This window comes from Tachypleus tridentatus, chromosome 2 (assembly GCF_004210375.1).
Source record: "Tachypleus tridentatus isolate NWPU-2018 chromosome 2, ASM421037v1, whole genome shotgun sequence".
Lineage (NCBI taxonomy): Eukaryota > Metazoa > Arthropoda > Merostomata > Xiphosura > Limulidae > Tachypleus > Tachypleus tridentatus.
Genome location: NC_134826.1, coordinates 27,301,998 through 27,320,839, shown reverse-complemented (window position 1 = coordinate 27,320,839; position 18,842 = coordinate 27,301,998). Strand labels below are relative to the sequence as shown.

At 34.0% G+C, this 18,842-nt stretch overlaps 1 long non-coding RNA gene across 1 annotated transcript in view; it reads left to right on the top strand.

Moving 5' to 3' along the window:
* LOC143239763 (uncharacterized) overlaps nt 1-18,842 on the top strand; it is a 54,209-nt gene that overhangs the window by 34,456 nt on the left and 911 nt on the right. The gene's annotated exons all lie outside the window — the stretch shown is intronic.

Below are 18,842 nucleotides of genomic sequence, written 5' to 3'. Positions count from 1 at the left end.
GTAGGGGTATTGATACTTTTATTGCTAAGCAGAGAACAACGTTTCGACCTTCCTAGGTCATCTTTAGGTTAACAACAATAAACAACAAACTGAGATACATTATCAGTTAACTTGTTATTTTCCACAACTTTTTCCAGTCTATTCTTCTCCCCAAATATTCTGTCAGTTATTTTGTTCCCAAATTTTCTCATCAACTACTTATAATGAAATCCTATAGAGTTTCTCCAAAGATTTTTTCTGAACATTAAAGTGAAACTCTTTCTGGCATTTAGTTCATCCTTACTCTGAAAACTAGCTCACAAATCTAGTCGACTTACCCAGCTGTTAACGAGATGATCAGTGATCTAAGAACATCCATAATAACCTTCGATTTTAACCTTGGAGCTTGCCAATTAATTCAGTTTTGAAACTAGCCTGAGGAAGTGCTTCCGTAAGGGCTACACCCTTTTTATTTAACCCCAAACCTCGGGATGACTCACCTATACTTTCTAAGGAGTTGTTTGGATTAACAATGTCCAATATCGCTTTCTTCTTTGTGCACTATATCTGTATATCAGTACGCTCTATGACGTCTTGTCCTTTGGCATCTGAGAAGAAAATCGTATCTTTAACACTTTCTTCGCTCCCATTTAAAAACGTTTGCCTATATAGAGAATCTCCTATTATATAAACTACTTGACATCTCTCGCTTTCTTTATGCAAGCAGCCAAATGCTTAATTTTTTTCAGATTAGTACTTGGATGTTAATAAAACCTGTTTCAGTGGCCCAAACTCTCTTCGGACTAGCGGCCATCTTTGTAAACTCATCATTTCAATTCTCACTCTTATGCTAAAACTGTCGCGTTTTTTCTGTTTTGTTGCAATTAATTTCTGCTGATACTTTGGTATTTGCTTTCTCTCTAATGGATAAATCTTTATCAAACTCTCACCTATCCTGAAGTGCGTATGTTTTGCAAATGAAGCATCCTGTGACCTTCTAAACAATCAAGGTCATAGTTTCAAAATTTATCAAATTTTCACTTGTATCACACCATATAAATTTCATCTTGCTTATTCCTGAGCCACCGCTAAATGTTCTGATGTTTTACTAGACTTATATCTCGATTATTAATCTAACCAGCCTTTCAGTTTTAGTAAATGTAACTAATATTATGTATTTTATACTTCTATATTAAGTCGTGGATTAATCTAACGTTAGAATATGCTGATTAATTAATACTGATATAACTACAGATATACATTAGGATTAGTTGCACACAGCAAAAATATTTAACAACTACAGGATTATAATAGAATACTTTAAAAAGATGACATAAATAAACACTTCTCTTATTTAGTTACATGGTTTACCGAACACTAGTAATGATTCTTTATTCTAATTAAATATTTATTACATTTGGTATCTTAAAGTAAGTACTTTATATACTAATACCATACTACCCAAAAAGAATCATTAGTCAGCCCCCACACTGTTAGTACGTAGGCCTAATGCCTTAACTTAGACTTCACTGTGAATTCATTGGTAATATAACAAAAAAAAAAAAAAAATATGGGGCTGTTTGATGCCTCAAGGCTGTCTTTGAACATATATCCTTAAGAAAAATTAAAAACAGAAACCCACCTTTTATTTTTCAGGAAATATCAATTTAAATTTTAAACGTTTGGAAAATGTCCGTTTCTGTTTGTGCCAACGTCAGATTATTCCATCAGACAAGCTACAATACGTCTACAGATAAACTTTTCGTCCCTTGAATCATCCTCGCGGTCTTTTTCTGAATAATTTTTAATAAGTCGATTATTCTTTCTTAGATACGGAAACTAAAAATATACACAATATTCCAAGAGAAGCCTAACTATTGATTTTTATAGAGACAAGATTATCTGTTTTAATTTGTAACCAACATGTCTTTAAACTAATCTTAAAAATTCTGTTTGTTTCGACAACAGTCACAGGGTACTTATCGATATCTAGGATAACTTATTCATAACTATGTTAAGATTTTATTTTATCCAGTAATGCTGCTCAGTGGGTTTCTATTTAAATTAAAGTTGTTATACAAATTGTTAATAATAACTTCTGATCAAAGCAAGCTATTTACTTAGGCCAAAGCTAAAACTAAAACAGTAATGATAATAGCTAATGAAATATATTATTTGTTTTCCTACGTTTTTACTTATGAAGAATAGAATGTTTTATTGCATTATTTGCAATAAAATACTTTCGCTGCTAGGACTATTTTCTGCCAAATGCACGATATTTGATAGTTGATAATTATTTGTCCAAGTAACTAACTGATGAAAACCATTATGTACTACATCACCATTCTCAATATAAATAAGATTATTGAAGAGTTTAATATCAATCACAAACTTTACGAATTCAATAATTATGCCCCTAAAAACCGAAACATCCACTAATAACAAGTGTCCAACCTGCATTAACAATAACAAGGTTTTATTTTCTCTCATCCAACCATACTATGATCTAATTTACTAATGTTCCTCCAGTCTTAACCGATGTGACGTTTTTAACTAATATTTTGTGTGTAACTCTTTCGAAAGCTTTTTGAAAGGTTACAAAAATCACAATCGGTATTGTTGTAGTAAACCCTGCTGTGCTTTAATTTTTTTAGTTCTGTGTTCCAGTCCCTAACTATATATGAGTGGGTGTGCTTTATAATAGCAAAGCCACACTGGGCTATCTGCTAAGTCCACCGAGGGGAATCGAACCCCTGATTTTATCGTTGTAAATCCGAAGACTTACCGTTGTACCAGCGGGGGACGACTATATATGAAGATACATTAATTGTATCTCGTGACATGATAGTGTAACTTCTACACTGGAAGACTTGTATCTCGCGAAATGAACATGTAGTGATAGTTTATACACGTAAAGATATAACACATATCCTTTAGTAGTAAAGGTATGGCGTCGATGGGATAAATTAATAATTAAACTCTGATTTTTCAGGAAGACATAGAGACGGTACTGTCTAAACCAGGTTCACACTATGTTTTACAAATATGAAACTTGTCTTTTTGTCCTCTTAATTTAGAATAAAGAAATAACAAGAATTATTAAGTTGTTCACCTCGACATTGTTGCAAACTTCATTAATATCGTTACTTAACTTTTTGTTCTGACGGAGCAATACATTTACAGACTTTAGTATATTCTTGGAATCACCTCAGTATGTCTTCTTTGAACCTCTTCCAATAAATCAGTACCCTTTCTTGATTAAAAAATTAAAATTCTTTGGAATATTCCAGGTAAGAGCTAAATATTGAATAGCCTAGAGAGATAACTATGTGTTATTTGCGATGAAAATGTTGAAATATATAACTTAATAAATTCTATTATTTTTATTATTGTCTATAAAGCACAGCCTAAAAGGCTTGAGTGGCTTCCTTAAAACCATTTTGTCCTTTTCTTCTATCACTCTTCTAAGTGGTTTACAATCTAGTGTTCCATTCAAATTATGATAACCAAAGTGTATTATCTTCAAAATGCCGTATTTGTCAGTACCCCGGTGGTACAGTAGTAATTCTTCGAGTTATAATACTAAAGTCAAAGGTTCGATTTCCCTTTGTGGACTCAACAGATAGTCCGACATGACTTCGCTATAACAAAACACACAAATGTATTTAAATCTCCAAGTGATTCAGTTTAAACACATCTATTTAATGTTCAAGTTATCAAGTTATCTAATTCAAATACATCTTTTTAAATGTCCAAGTTATCAAAAGATCCAATTCAAACACATGTATTTAAATGTCCAAATCATTAAGTGATTCAATTCAAACACATGTATTTAAATGTCCAAATCATTAAGTGATTCAATTCAAACACATCTATTTAAATGTCCAAGTAATTAAGTGATTCAGTTCAAACACATCCTTTTAAATGTCCAAGTAATTAAGTGATCCAATTCAATCACACCTATTTAAATGTCCAAGTTATCAAGAGATCCAATTCAAACATCTATTTAAATGTTTAAATAAATCCAAATTTAATACATTTAAATTTAGATAAATTTAAATCCAATTCATGCTGTACATCTTCATTACAGCTAGATATAGTCAATAGTTTAATGGCAGACTTTACTAATTCGCTAATTATACTTTTATGAATATCAAAAAAAGAAAAGCCCGAATTATTAAATTTCCGAATCACACGACTAACAAGAGTGGCCTAAGTTAATTGGACTCCGTTAATAACAATTTTTTTGCTTTCTGTCATCCACCAATTAAATAAAACAAATGTTCCTAACCTTTGCCGATCTGATCTTGCCAGCTTTTCTTCTGATTGTATTATTAAGAAAAAGTTATTTAAAAGTAATTACACCACGTCCATACCCCTTTCGCCATGACGAATAAAAAACGCTCTATAATTTTTTTTAAATGCAGGAGTAAAACTAATTGCTCCACGATCTTCGTGAAAACTTTTACCACTTCCTTTAAAAATGGAAGTGATGTCAGTAGTTCTCCAATCCTCATGTCTATTGACTTACCAAAAATGAAAGAGCGTTTTCATCTGTCAAAATTTGTGCAAAATTACTGGAGAACCATCTGCACCAACCGTCCCTAATTTAGAAATGACAGTCAACGTCATCCAGCGTCAACTATGAGGTTAACAACTGTCTGTAACAATATAAAGCCCTGATAGCTTAGTGGACAAGTGTGTTCATTGACGGGGTTCCAGCCAAATCACTAAGCCATGCCAGGCCATTACTGAAAGAACGAACCTTATTTACCTGATATTTGACCTCCATTAACAATCTGGGCAAAACACAGCCTGGGTCTTGTGCTTTAACACTCTTTAATCGCTCAAATGTTTATCTTATTATCAAAGGATTAATACCTGTGTGAATCAGGTCATTTCCAATACTTTTGAAAAAAAATGCTTAGATCAGAAATACTGTAAACTTTATATTGTAGAAAAAGAAGAAACAAACAACTAAGCAACTTAGTTGTCTGACATATTACAACAAAATCATGGACCATCGATGTCCTTTAAAGATCTTAATTCGTATTTAACGTTTTGCTTACCTTTAACATATTTAATTATAAAAACAAACTAATAGCAAGTTAAACATTTATTTCTCAACTCTCCCATATTACCTAAAGCATTTATTTATCAATTTAAACTTCTAAGGTGTTTGTCTAAGGTTTCTCCCGTTATGTTCTCATTAGAACAATCATTATTATTAATCTTAATCCCCCGCTAGTACAGTGGTAAGTCTACGGATTTACAACGCTAAAATCAGGGATTCGATTCCCCTCGGTGGGTCAACAGATAGCCCGATGTGGCTTTGCTATAAGAAAACACACACATATTATTAACCTTTGATCAAAATAACCTACATACATAGATTATAATTGACTATCAACACAGTAATGTGAGCAGCTATAATTAAATGTACTCTTGTTATGTTCTTACTTATAAAGATTAAAATATATATTTTTTTATCAGCTGGATAACTGTGCATTTGACGATATTTTTAACCATAAGACTTTACGTTCTTAAGATGATCGTTCATTTTTTGTTTTAAAGCAAAGCTACATTGGACATTCTGTTGTCCACCTTAGGCAATCAAATCCCGTATATTAGAGTTGCAAGTTTATAAACTTACTGTTGTCCCACTAGAGAACATTTTTATTAGTCCTAAATCTATATACCAAGCGAATAATGTAAACTAATCTTTATAATAAAAAATTATAATAATTATAATATATCTTTTAAACATTCTAATCACTGCTGATTCCAGTAACATTAAAGAAAGAATAAAATATACCTTACCTAAGAAACACATGATTTTTGCTGATATCCGATTCTACTGTCCAGAAACAGGGTTATCTTGAAAGCCCGGTAAGGCCAGGTGGGTTAAGGCGTTCGATTCGTAATCTGAGGGTGGTGGGTTCGAATCACCGTCACTCCAAACATACTCGCCCTTTCAGCCGTGGGGGCGTTATAATGTGACGGTCAATCCCACTATTTGTTGGTAAAAGAGTAGCCCAAGAGTTGGCGGTGGGTGGTGATGACTAGCTGCTTTCCTCTAGTCTTACACTGCTAAATTAGGGATGGCTAGCACAGATAGCCCTCGAGTAGCTTTGTGAGAAATTCCAAACAAACAAATCCATTATTATTAATTACTTCCTGCTAACGATTCACACGTTTCTGAACAGTACTTATATAAAATGCTTGGGATTTGGAGGAAAAAATATAGAGAGGGTAGTTTTGACATCTTCATGTGTTCCAAGCTCTTTTCCATCAAGATAGTTCTGCAAACTTTGGAAAAGATGATAATCAGATGAGACAAGGTCTGGAGAATAAGGAGGATGTGGAAGTTTTTCCCAATATAGCTCTTCAATCTTTGCAGATGTGATCCTTGCTGTATGACTTTGTGCATTATTCTGGTGTACCACAACACCATTACGATTCATCAAAGCAGGCCTCTTTTCTTTCAGTGCAACATTCACGCACTCTAACTGTTGACAACAGAAATCTGATGTAATCGTTATATTGAGTAGCAACGACACAACAATATCCTACCAAACACTTAACAAGTCTTTCCTAGGGTGAAGGTCCATTTTGGGATATGCTTTAGCCAGTTTAACTGCACTGAGCCATTATCTGCAGCACTTAACATTTTTATAATATATTCATTTTTCATTTCCAATCACTAACCTGTCAAAAAAAATTGAGTTACTTTCACTAGAGTGCAGAGAAGGGCAAATATCTACTGTTGTTCTAAGGTTGGCTTCTGTCAAATCATGGGGGGACCCATTTTTCAAGTTTTGACACCTTTCCAAGCTGTTGCAGATTACGGTGAACTGTTGAATGGGTTGAATTAAGTTTCAGTGTTAGTTCTTCAACTGTTACAGCACAATCTTCATCAAGTGCAGCCAGCAGCAAGTCATCATTAAACTCAACAGAACAACCTCAACGTGGCGCATCACTTAAACCGTAGTCACCTGATCTGAACTTCTGAAACCACCTTCGACATTTTCTTTCATTGAGAGAACCTGCACCTTAACTACCTTGAATGTTTCATGTAGTTTCTTTTACCTTTATTAAACTCATAAAACATTATATGCCTAATGTGCTCCTCAGACACATCATCTTCATAAGAGTTTATTTGATTAATGATCTGAACAAGTTGAGTTGAGTTAGTTTCTTTTATTTGTCTGAACATTTTTATTCACGTCCTACTACATATTTTAGTCATTAATGCCTTCTACAAAGATAGAATGATGATGCACTTTCTGTATTAAATTTTTCGGACATCACTGACATTACTTTTGGGATAACCTAATATATTTCCTGGTCATTTGAAGGTCACGAATTCGAATTCCGTTCCCAAACATGTTCGTCCTTTTAGCCATGGGGCCTAAAAATTTACAGCCAATCCCACTGTTTGTTGGTAAAGAGTAGCCCAAAAGTTAGTAGTGGGTGGTGATGATTAGCTAGCTGCCTTTCCTTTGTTGTAAAATTTCAAAATTAGGGACAATTAACACAGGTAGCCCTCGAGTAGTTTTGCGCGAAATTCAAAAACAAGTAAACAGATATTGCAGATTGATCTTTTGACCATTTGGTATCCAGCACATTCTTGTGGCATCTAACATATCTCTTTGGTATCGAACAAATTCCTTAATCGCTGCTAGACACATTCTTTCTTTGCTATTTGAAACTATATGGTTTAAATCACTGTGTTAAAACGTAAAGTTTACTATGATTATTATATCACCATCTTTATTACTGGCATCCCTAATGCCATTATACAGTTTCTTATTGAAACGATGTCTTTAAGAAGACGGATTGTAATAATTAATAGTTTAAAACTTTCTACTATCGAAACCCTTTTTTGTAGCTCATATAGATTTAAAACATTGACTATCGCTTCTAACGTACGGCCCGGCATGGCCAAGCGTGTTAAGGCGTGCGACTCGTAATCTGAGGGTCGCGGGTTCGCATCCCCGTCGCGCCAAACATGCTCGCCTTTTCAGCCGTGGGGGCGTTATAATGTGACGGTCAATACCACTATTCGTTGGTAAAAAGAGTAGCCCAAGAGTTGGCGGTGGGTGGTGATGACTAGCTGCCTTCCCTCTAGTCTTACACTGCTAAATTAGGGACGGTTAGCACAGATAGCCCTCGAGTAGTTTTGTGCGAAATTCAAAACAAACAAGCTTCTAACGTACTCAGTCAGAAAGTACCGCAGCGTATAAAATTTCCAGTGCTATTTAATAATTCATTTTAAATAAATTTGCATTATATCGTTATCTTCTAACTTACCCAAAACGTATAATATTAGAATAATGAAAACCAAGTTTGTTCTTGAAACTACTATCCTTGTCTTTGAATCTGACAGAATTATTTTTAAAACTGTCAGTTAACTTCCTGATGACGACAAACCCACTTGAAAAAAATGTATCACAGGACGGCTGGTAGGGGTATTGATACTTTTATTGCTAAGCAGAGAACAACGTTTCGACCTTCCTAGGTCATCTTTAGGTTAACAACAATAAACAACAAACTGAGATACATTATCAGTTAACTTGTTATTTTCCACAACTTTTTCCAGTCTATTCTTCTCCCCAAATATTCTGTCAGTTATTTTGTTCCCAAATTTTCTCATCAACTACTTATAATGAAATCCTATAGAGTTTCTCCAAAGATTTTTTCTGAACATTAAAGTGAAACTCTTTCTGGCATTTAGTTCATCCTTACTCTGAAAACTAGCTCACAAATCTAGTCGACTTACCCAGCTGTTAACGAGATGATCAATGATCTAAGAACATCCATAATAACCTTCGATTTTAACCTTGGAGCTTGCCAATTAATTCAGTTTTTGAAACTAGCCTGAGGAAGTGCTTCCGTAAGGGCTACACCCTTTTTATTTAACCCCAAACCTCGGGATGACTCACCTATACTTTCTAAGGAGTTGTTTGGATTAACAATGTCCAATATCGCTTTCTTCTTTATGCACTATATCTGTATATCAGTACGCTCTATGACGTCTTGTCCTTTGGCATCTGAGAAGAAAATCGTATCTTTAACACTTTCTTCGCTCCCCATTTAAAAACGTTTGCCTATATAGAGAATCTCCTATTATATAAACTACTTGACATCTCTCGCTTTCTTTATGCAAGCAGCCAAATGCTTAATTTTTTTCAGATTAGTACTTGGATGTTAATAAAACCTGTTTCAGTGGCCCAAACTCTCTTCGGACTAGCGGCCATCTTTGTAAACTCATCATTTCAATTCTCACTCTTATGCTAAAACTGTCGCGTTTTTTCTGTTTTGTTGCAATTCATTTCTGCTAATACTTTGGTATTTGCTTTCTCTCTAATGGATAAATCTTTATCAAACTCTCACCTATCCTGAAGTGCGTATGTTTTGCAAATGAAGCATCCTGTGACCTTCTAAACAATCAAGGTCATAGTTTCAAAATTTATCAAATTTTCACTTGTATCACACCATATAAATTTCATCTTGCTTATTCCTGAGCCACCGCTAAATGTTCTGATGTTTTACTAGACTTATATCTCGATTGTTAATCTAACCAGCCTTTCAGTTTTAGTAAATGTAACTAATATTATGTATTTTATACTTCTATATTAAGTCGTGGATTAATCTAACGTTAGAATATGCTGATTAATTAATACTGATATAACTACAGATATACATTAGGATTAGTTGCACACAGCAAAAATATTTAACAACTACAGGATTATAATAGAATACTTTAAAAAGATGACATAAATAAACACTTCTCTTATTTAGTTACATGGTTTACCGAACACTAGTAATGATTCTTTATTCTAGTTAAATATTTATTACATTTGGTATCTTAAAGTAAGTACTTTATATACTAATACCATACTACCCAAAAAGAATCATTAGTCAGCCCCCACACTGTTAGTACGTAGGCCTAATGCCTTAACTTAGACTTCACTGTGAATTCATTGGTAATATAACAAAAAAAAAAAAATATGGGGCTGTTTGATGCCTCAAGGCTGTCTTTGAACATATATCCTTAAGAAAAATTAAAAACAGAAACCCACCTTTTATTTTTCAGGAAATATCAATTTAAATTTTAAACGTTTGGAAAATGTCCGTTTCTGTTTGTGCCAACGTCAGCTTATTCCATCAGACAAGCTACAATACGTCTACAGATAAACTTTTCGTCCCTTGAATCATCCTCGCGGTCTTTTTCTGAATAATTTTTAATAAGTCGATTATTCTTTCTTAGATACGGAAACTAAAAATATACACAATATTCCAAGAGAAGCCTAACTATTGATTTGTATAGAGACAAGATTATCCGTTTTAATTTGTAACCAGGATGTCTCTAAACTAATCTTAAAAATTCTGTTTGTTTCGACAACAGTCACAGGGTACTTATCGATATCTAGGATGACTTATTCATAACTATGTTAAGATTTTATTTTATCCAGTAATGCTGCTCAGTGGGTTTCTATTTAAATTAAAGTTGTTATACAAATTGTTAATAATAACTTCTGATCAAAGCAAGCTATTTACTTAGGTCAAAGCTAAAACTAAAACAGTAATGATAACAGCTAATGAAATATATTATTTGTTTTCCTACGTTTTTACTTATGAAGAATAGAATGTTTTATTGCATTATTTGAGTACTTTCGCTGCTAGGACTATTTTCTGCCAAATGCACGATATTTGATAGTTGATAATTATTTGTCCAAGTAACTAATTGATGAAAACCATTATGTACTACATCACCATTCTCAATACAAATAAGATTATTGAAGAGTTTAATATCAATCACAAACTTTACGAATTCAATAATTATGCCCCTAAAAACCGAAACCTGAAACATCCACTAATAACAAGTGTCCAACCTGCATTAACAATAACAAGGTTTTATTTTCTCTCATCCAACCATACTATGATCTAATTTACTAATGTTCCTCCAGTCCTAACCGATGTGACGTTTTTAACTAATATTTTGTGTGTAACTCTTTCGAAAGCTTTTTGAAAGGTTACAAAAATCACAATCACACTATACATTTTCTTGGATGACGTGTTAAAGCTATTAGAAAAATTTACATGTTAGTAAGGGAAAATATACTTTCAGTAAAATAATACTTACTGTCTTCTATGATATCATATTTTGCTAGCAAATTCTGCAAAACCTCTTTTATCATAGCCCTAGAACTTTTCCGGATACAGAAGACTAATTAGTCAATAATTTCCATTGCAACTCTTATCTTTGAAAAGAGTGATGTTAGTAATTCTTCAATCTTATGTGCCTGCATATTCTTATTAACCTACCAAAAGATGAAAGGAAAAACGTTTGCGCTTCTTATGTTTGACCAAGCGCGTAAGGCGTGCGACTCGTAATCCGAGGGTCGCGGGTTCGCGCCCACGTCGCGCTAAACATGCTCGCCCTCTCAGCCGTGGGGGCGTATAATGTGACGGTCAATCCCACTATTCGTTGGTAAAAGAGTAGCCCAAGAATTGGCGGTGGGTGGTGATGACTAGCTGCCTTCCCTCTAGTCTTACACTGCTAAATTAGGGACGGCTAGCATAGATAGCCCTCGAGTAGCTTTGTGCGAAATTTCAAAAACAACAACAATCTTTTGTTTGTTTTTTACCTCTTTTGAAACAGAGGAAAATATTGTCTGGTACTGGTTCTTTGTGTAATATTAATCTTTCATATTACCACGAAGTGGTTATTTAATATGAACTTTATTCAGGTATTTAAGTGAATCCTAATATTCTCCATTGAATATCCAGGGTCAAGAATATTGCTAATATACTCCTTCTCAAACAAACAGAGAATTTTCAAAATCTCAGACATTTCATAGTCTTTAACAAAACCAACAAAAAAAACTTTAAAAGTCCAGTCCTCACTTTAAGACTCAACATACGTAAAATAATTATTGCTGTTGGTCTTACCACCAAGTAACCAAGTTTTAATTATTTTATATTATACATCTAAATCTCTTTCTAACTTTACCCTTGTTTCTTTTTTTTTCTTGTATTTAGTAAGCAAATTACGTGATCAGTTCTAACTAATCCGAATTGGAGTCTTATAATGTGACTATTATAAGGCTTAAGTAATCATCAAATATCACCTATCTTCTGCAGGGTCCCTGAAAAATGTTCTGTTTCAAGAGTAAATGAAACCAAATAAGAGTAACAAATATACTTATTTAATGTTTTTGAAATTAATATGACACTTTATGTTGTAGCTTCCAGAGCGCACAATTCTTCTATTGAATCACGAGATGCGCACGTGTTACTGATTCCACAACGGTACAAAGGGCAACGTTAAGCATCGCTCATGTGACGCCATTTTAATGTCTACTGAATGACTGACAGACAATATACTACTGTTGAGTGATGCGAATGGTTAAAACAGATGTCCTGTCCAGATGGCTTTAGGAAACCTTTCAAGGAACAATCATAGTTTAGTTTACATTGTTAAAGGCAAACTAATATGTATATAATATATTGATATTAGAATAACAGCTCAATTTATACATATAACTACACTATGGTGCGTATCTTGTAGAAGTGGAGGTATTATGACAACTGGATTTATTTAGGCATAACCTCACCATGGATGAGGACCCTGACTTCGACACATCTGATAACTCAAATGATAATAAGTCACCTGTAACGCATTCCTACAGGAATAAGTCACTGACTCTTTTATAATGTGATAAAAATGGCGTAAGTAGAAAATCTGTTGCTTATTTTACGTGGTGTACATTTGTTTGAGTTCTCTGTAAAATTATGTTTGAAATAATTTTGTTGGTGTTCTGTCAACCCTTTTTTCAATGATTATTCCATAGATGTATTTCAAAATACTCAGTTTAATTCATTTTAAATATTGATCTGACGTATTGTTACTCGAAATTTCTCTTTGTACTATTTGATATTAATTGTATTTTGAATTACTGCGTGATGGTTTTACTTTTGGATTTGATGAGTTGGTTTGTTTTGTTTTTAATTTCGCGCAAAGCTACACGAGGGCTGTCTTATTTAGTCGTCGTTAATTTAGCAGTGTAAGACTAGAGGGAAGGGAGCTAGTCATCACCACCCACCGCCAACTCTTGGGCTACTCTTTTACCAACGAATAGTGGGACTGACCGTTACTATATAACGCCCCCACGGCTGAAAGGGCAGGCATGTTTGGTATAATGGCGATTCGAACCCGCGACCATGCTGGGCCTAACCAAAGCCACAGCAGGCTATCTGCTGAGTCCACCGAGGGGAATCGAACCCTTAATTTTGATGAGAATATTTTATTATGTTTCTGTGTAATGTTGAACATATTTTCACTGCTCAACATTATGTTGACTGATTTATAATTATAGTTTGAAAATGTCTGTGGTACTTTAAGTTCAGTGTAAAATAAGTTCATGTTGTTTTTCTTGCTATGTATGGATCTTATGTTCCTTTTTCTGCTTCCTTATTTGTAGGAAATTATGTGTCAACCTGCAACATTTACGTGCCAGAATTCTGATTTCTGTTTTAGTGTACTAATTGCTATATTTTTGTTATTACTGCATGTACGTCTTTTTAGCATAAACATGATTATATTTTTATTTTTATTTTATCTTGTCTAATTCACATTCATTTTACTTTTAAAAAGTTTCTTTTCTGTTTATGTTTTTGGATCAGTGGTTTGTAAGCTCTTTCTTTTCAATATCAACTCCACCCTTGTGTATTATTAGTTTCTTTTTGTTTTAAAAACAACAATATCGCTTAGTTACTGGTTTCAGTATCTATTGAAGTTCATTTTTGACCACGAGTAATCAACCTCTCAGGAAGGCAACACCTGCCTAGTTAGGTAGTTGTAACTATTCTCGATAGTATCTGTCGGGCCAGATTGACTTTAACTGGTTTATACTGGCATAACAAGGTAATGTGGCACTTGTTTTCATGTACAATATATAATTAATGTAATGTTTTTGTAGAGATAGGGTAATGTCTCTGTGTTCCAGCATAATAACTTTGTAGCCCAAGTCTAAGAGGAACCGTGTAATTAATGTCTAACACAGTTTTACGTCGAACAATAAATCATTGTTTAGATTGTATTTGAGTAGCGGTGTTTCAATGCTTATTTCACCGATATTATGTTTACGTGGCTTCACACTTGCATCGTTAGATTTTCGTTAACCATTTATTCGTCCTTCTGACCAAACTCCAAATGCTGTATGTCGAGGTGGTTTACTTGTGTAATTGTAATTATAGTTAATGCATATATGTTACTAAATAAAATCTAACTAAATGATAGTGAATAGGGAATACGTTCAATTATTAGGACCAAAACTATTGCAATTTTTAATGTTTGAAACATTATAACAGACCGAAGAGTAAGAATTGTCAATGACTTTTCTCATGAACTGTGTTTGGTTCTTTCTCTAGTGGTCCGGCATGGCCAGTTGGTTTACTCAAGCGCTTTTACAGTGTATTACATCTCTTTTTGTTATCTCAAAATAACTACCTTTTCCTTCCCTTCTTGGCCCGGCTGGCCAGGTGGGTTAAGGCACTCGACTCGTAATCTGAGGGTCAATGGTTCAAATCCCCGTCACACCAAACATACTCGCCCTTTCTGCCGTGGGGGTGTCATGAGTGATGGTCAATCCCACTATTCGTTGGTAGGAGAGTAGCCCAAGCGTTGATGGTGGGTGGTCTTGACTAGCTGCCTTCCCTCTAGTCTTATACTGCTAAATTAGGGATGGCTAGCCCTCGCGTTACTTTGCGCGAAATTCAAACCAAACTGTGTAGTGTTTCGAAAGCATAGAAAATAAAGGTTTGTTTAAGCTTCAATTAAATGCTGTGTCATGTTTTTATACAGAATAAACACGCATGATTTCAACATTTACATACAAACAAAAATTAATTTATAATACTGAGTATTTCAACATGTAGAATTAGTTTCAGTTAAACAATTAACAAATTCTTTTCTACCGTCTTCACAACGTTTCCCGTAAAAACTACCCTTGACCTTAACAGTAATTTCAAGGTCACAGTTTATAAAGCAGGCAAAGAGGTTCTAATGACCTTGTATACAGACCTCACGGTTGTTCCCATACGGTACGTAAGCAGTTCCACGTAATATGCCTATACATATATGTATTTATTTATTTATATAGTGAGGCTTCATTAATTTTAAGGTTCCTGATTTCACTTATTGTTATTGGCTGGTTGTTGTTTCTTAAACAAAGCTACAATGTTATTAACTTTGTAATTATTTTAATTCTATAATGAAAACTAAATATAAACGTTAAATACATTTTAAAGGAATGGTATTATTTAGATGTTAAAAAAAAGTCGGTAAACTTGGGTTTGGTAAACAAGAAAAATAATTTATTTCGTTACCACACATTTAAATCGTTAAAATGTGGGTTTTGATACCCGTGGTGGGTCCAGCACAAACACAGTTAACGAAACTGTATTAATATGAAAAAATATTATAGTATATTTGAAGGCAGAATCACTAAGCAAACAGTATAAAATAAATACGAAGCTTTTCTTATACTTACTTCTTGTTTACCTGAATAATCAGGTTGCTTTACGAATTTGTTAAAAGCACCAAATTTTGCACTCATCTTAAGTTAGTGTTACAACGCTAAAATCAAAGGTTCGATTCTTTTCGGTGGACTTAGCAGACTCACGTCCTCATAATTCACCAAATCCAAAATGACCGTCACACACTATTGATTCCCCATTAAAGTGGTATAACTGTGTTGATAAGAGCAAATATTGAATGTCTAGAATGAAGTTAAGTTATAAGGTGATGACTAGACTGTATTTTTATAGGTTTTTCCAGAGGTAAAAATCCCACCCAGCATTGGTATAAATAATTATTGTCATACGTTGTAGATCACAGACACGTGCTTCAATCAACTTACATATATGAATTATTATAAAGAAAGATGTTTCTATAGACCTCAATGTTTTTCTTAAGAACAAAATCTGTGAGAATGACATATGACGTATGTTTCTGTCATAAATATGTCCAAGTGTGAACACGAGACAAATAAGTGTTTTTATTTTGAATATGTCATATTAAGAAAGATAATATCAAACAATATATTTAATAAATTCAATTTTGTTTTCTCAATCTTAATTTTGTTTTGGAAGTTTCACAAAGCTGTGACTTCTACTTGATTCTTTATCATAATTTTGTTCAGAAGATGTCAATAGATTATGTTTTTAACTTAGATGACACTATTTTTTTTATAAACGTAGCTGACAACATCACGTTATGGAAATAAACTAAACACGTTACATTATCTGCCAAGATATACTAATTAGCCACTGATGTGCCCATTGGAAAACCGGGATTCTAAAAGAAAGAATGGTGCCTATGAAACGTTTTATACTAATGTTAAAAAAATGCGAAAGTTGACACTTTGCTATCTTAAATTTATTTTGGGACTGATGAAAGTGCTGAGAATAACTCTTTATCATGGTAAAAATTGGGAAATTTAACTACACCAAGTTGTTAAGGGTCCTGAAACGAAGAAAATAATTTTAAAATATGCATAGGACGAAATTTAGATTTCCGTTATAGAACCAGAGGAATATAGTATGATGATAAAATATATTTTTATTAGGGTTAGTGATATTCTAGAACAGTGCGTTGGTTGTTTTTTCAAACCCAAGTGTGAAAGGTTATTACAAACTAAGTTAGTTACAAAAGACTCTAGCAGTTTATCTCACCTGGGAAACTCCCCTTCCTACTCTCCTGCTTTCTACGTACCATTACTGACAAGCACCAAGCAGTCTGGAAAGCCAAGCTAATTTTCTCTTTCATAAGCTGACCAGTATGTTGCTAGAGGCGGCGGTCATTCTGCATACCTAGGTGAGGCAGGGGACATGCTGTCTCGACCGCCTCAACTGTTTCCCTTTTACTCTTCCCGCAGGGCCACGGTAACTTCACCTCGGTTCGGTTCACAAAATTATCATTTCCTTCCTAACGGGCAGGCGGCAAGCTTTTTGATGGTTTTTCATGGTGTCTACGGCAGCTTGGATCCGCCTACATTTCACAGCATCATTTCATTTATCAATCTGACACATTCTTCGTTAGGGAAAATCTGGGTTTTCACTAGCTCTTAAGCTACAGAAGTCATCTACGTTAGCTCGAGTGTTCAGTCAATTACCGAAACGTGAACAGTTTACCTCAAGGATGTATTCTGTGTGGGTAAGTTGAAAAGAGTACAAGTTTTTATAGCTAAGTTCTCATTTTCTTACCGTAGCGGACTAGCTTTACAAAGTACCATTTGTAGAACAACTTGTCTCTGTCAACAAGACGATTTGTCACTAAAAAAAACACACCATAACAGTAACAATAGGAGTTTAATAAACTGAAGGAGAAAAACTTAGAACACAAATAATAATAATGCCATGAGTATATGATCAAACATGTTTCAACCATTAATCTAATCGATATATAACATACTTTTAGTTGACATAATCTGAGCATAATGTGTAAGGAAGAACAAAGTGTGTCAACATTATACTCAGAATAGGTTTGTCTGAACACCAAAGTTAATTCAAGTCTTTACATAGGTTAGAAAAGACACAAGTATGACAATGCATTAAATTTTCATGGCTTTAGCGTTTAAGCAAAATGTAGTATTGTAGTCAAATGTTAACCAATGAAGTGTTTTTAATCACTGCTAAGATGTTTTTGGTCAATTGTAAGAGGAAAATATCTCTCCCATTTTGTTAAGCTCTTCGTGCAGTTTCATTGACGTACATGTGAAAATTTAACCTAAGTCAAACACTGTTCCCCTGCCAGTTTATAACTGAATAACTTCTTGAAATAAGTGTGTGGGAGGGCAAGACACATGGTTAAACAGGTATGAGCCACACTGAATAATCGTTGAGTATATATGTATTTAGTATAAGATAGGGAATTACTAGAAAAGTGTGACTTTTCACATCCAGTTTATGAAGAATATCTCTATGAAAATGTAAAGTAATTTACTTCAGTATATCTGAATGAAGATACATCCTCTCTAGTTATGACAGTTCTTGCAAGTGTAACAAGTTCCTTATTTCAGAATCTTCTTAAGCCTTATCCTGAATTTTTAACATGAAATCCAAGCTATAATTGTACTTAGATTGTACTTATGACAGTTACGTAAAGAGACAAAATAAACTTAACATGCAAACTCCAACAGATAAACTAAAAAGTAAATAAATAAACCAAATAACGTAAAAATAAGCCAAAAACAATGAAATAAACAAACCAGAAAGAGGAAACCCAGATACCAATATTTTCACAGCGCAAGATGAAAAGCTAAACAAGATCACGAATTAAAAACTGGATACGGTTCTAATTTGAATGAGATTAAATAAAGGTGCAAGATTAAAACTAAATACATCATCAAACCATGGTTTACTTGTTGAACTTAACGCACAAATACTGCAGGATTAACTGTCCTTAATTTAAAAGTTATATACTGGGGCTAGTCTACTCTTGATTTATTGTTTACTATGGCCAGATGGTTAAGGCATTCGACTCGTAATTTGAGGGTCGAAGGTTCGAATTCTCGTCACACCAAACATGCTTGCCAAGACCAATCCCACTATTCGTTTGTAAAAGAGTTGGCGGTGGGTGGTGATGACTAGCTGCCTTTTTTTCAGTCTCACGCTGCTAAATTAGGGACGGGTAGCGCAGATAACCCTCGTGTAGGTTTGCCGAAATTCAAAAACAAACAAACAAACTTTTAACCAAGGGTTGGATTAACGTTACATTATAGCAACCCTGTGGTTGAAAGGGAAAACGTGATTGGTGACGGAGTCTAAGCCTGCGTCCTGCGAATGTCCTGAAT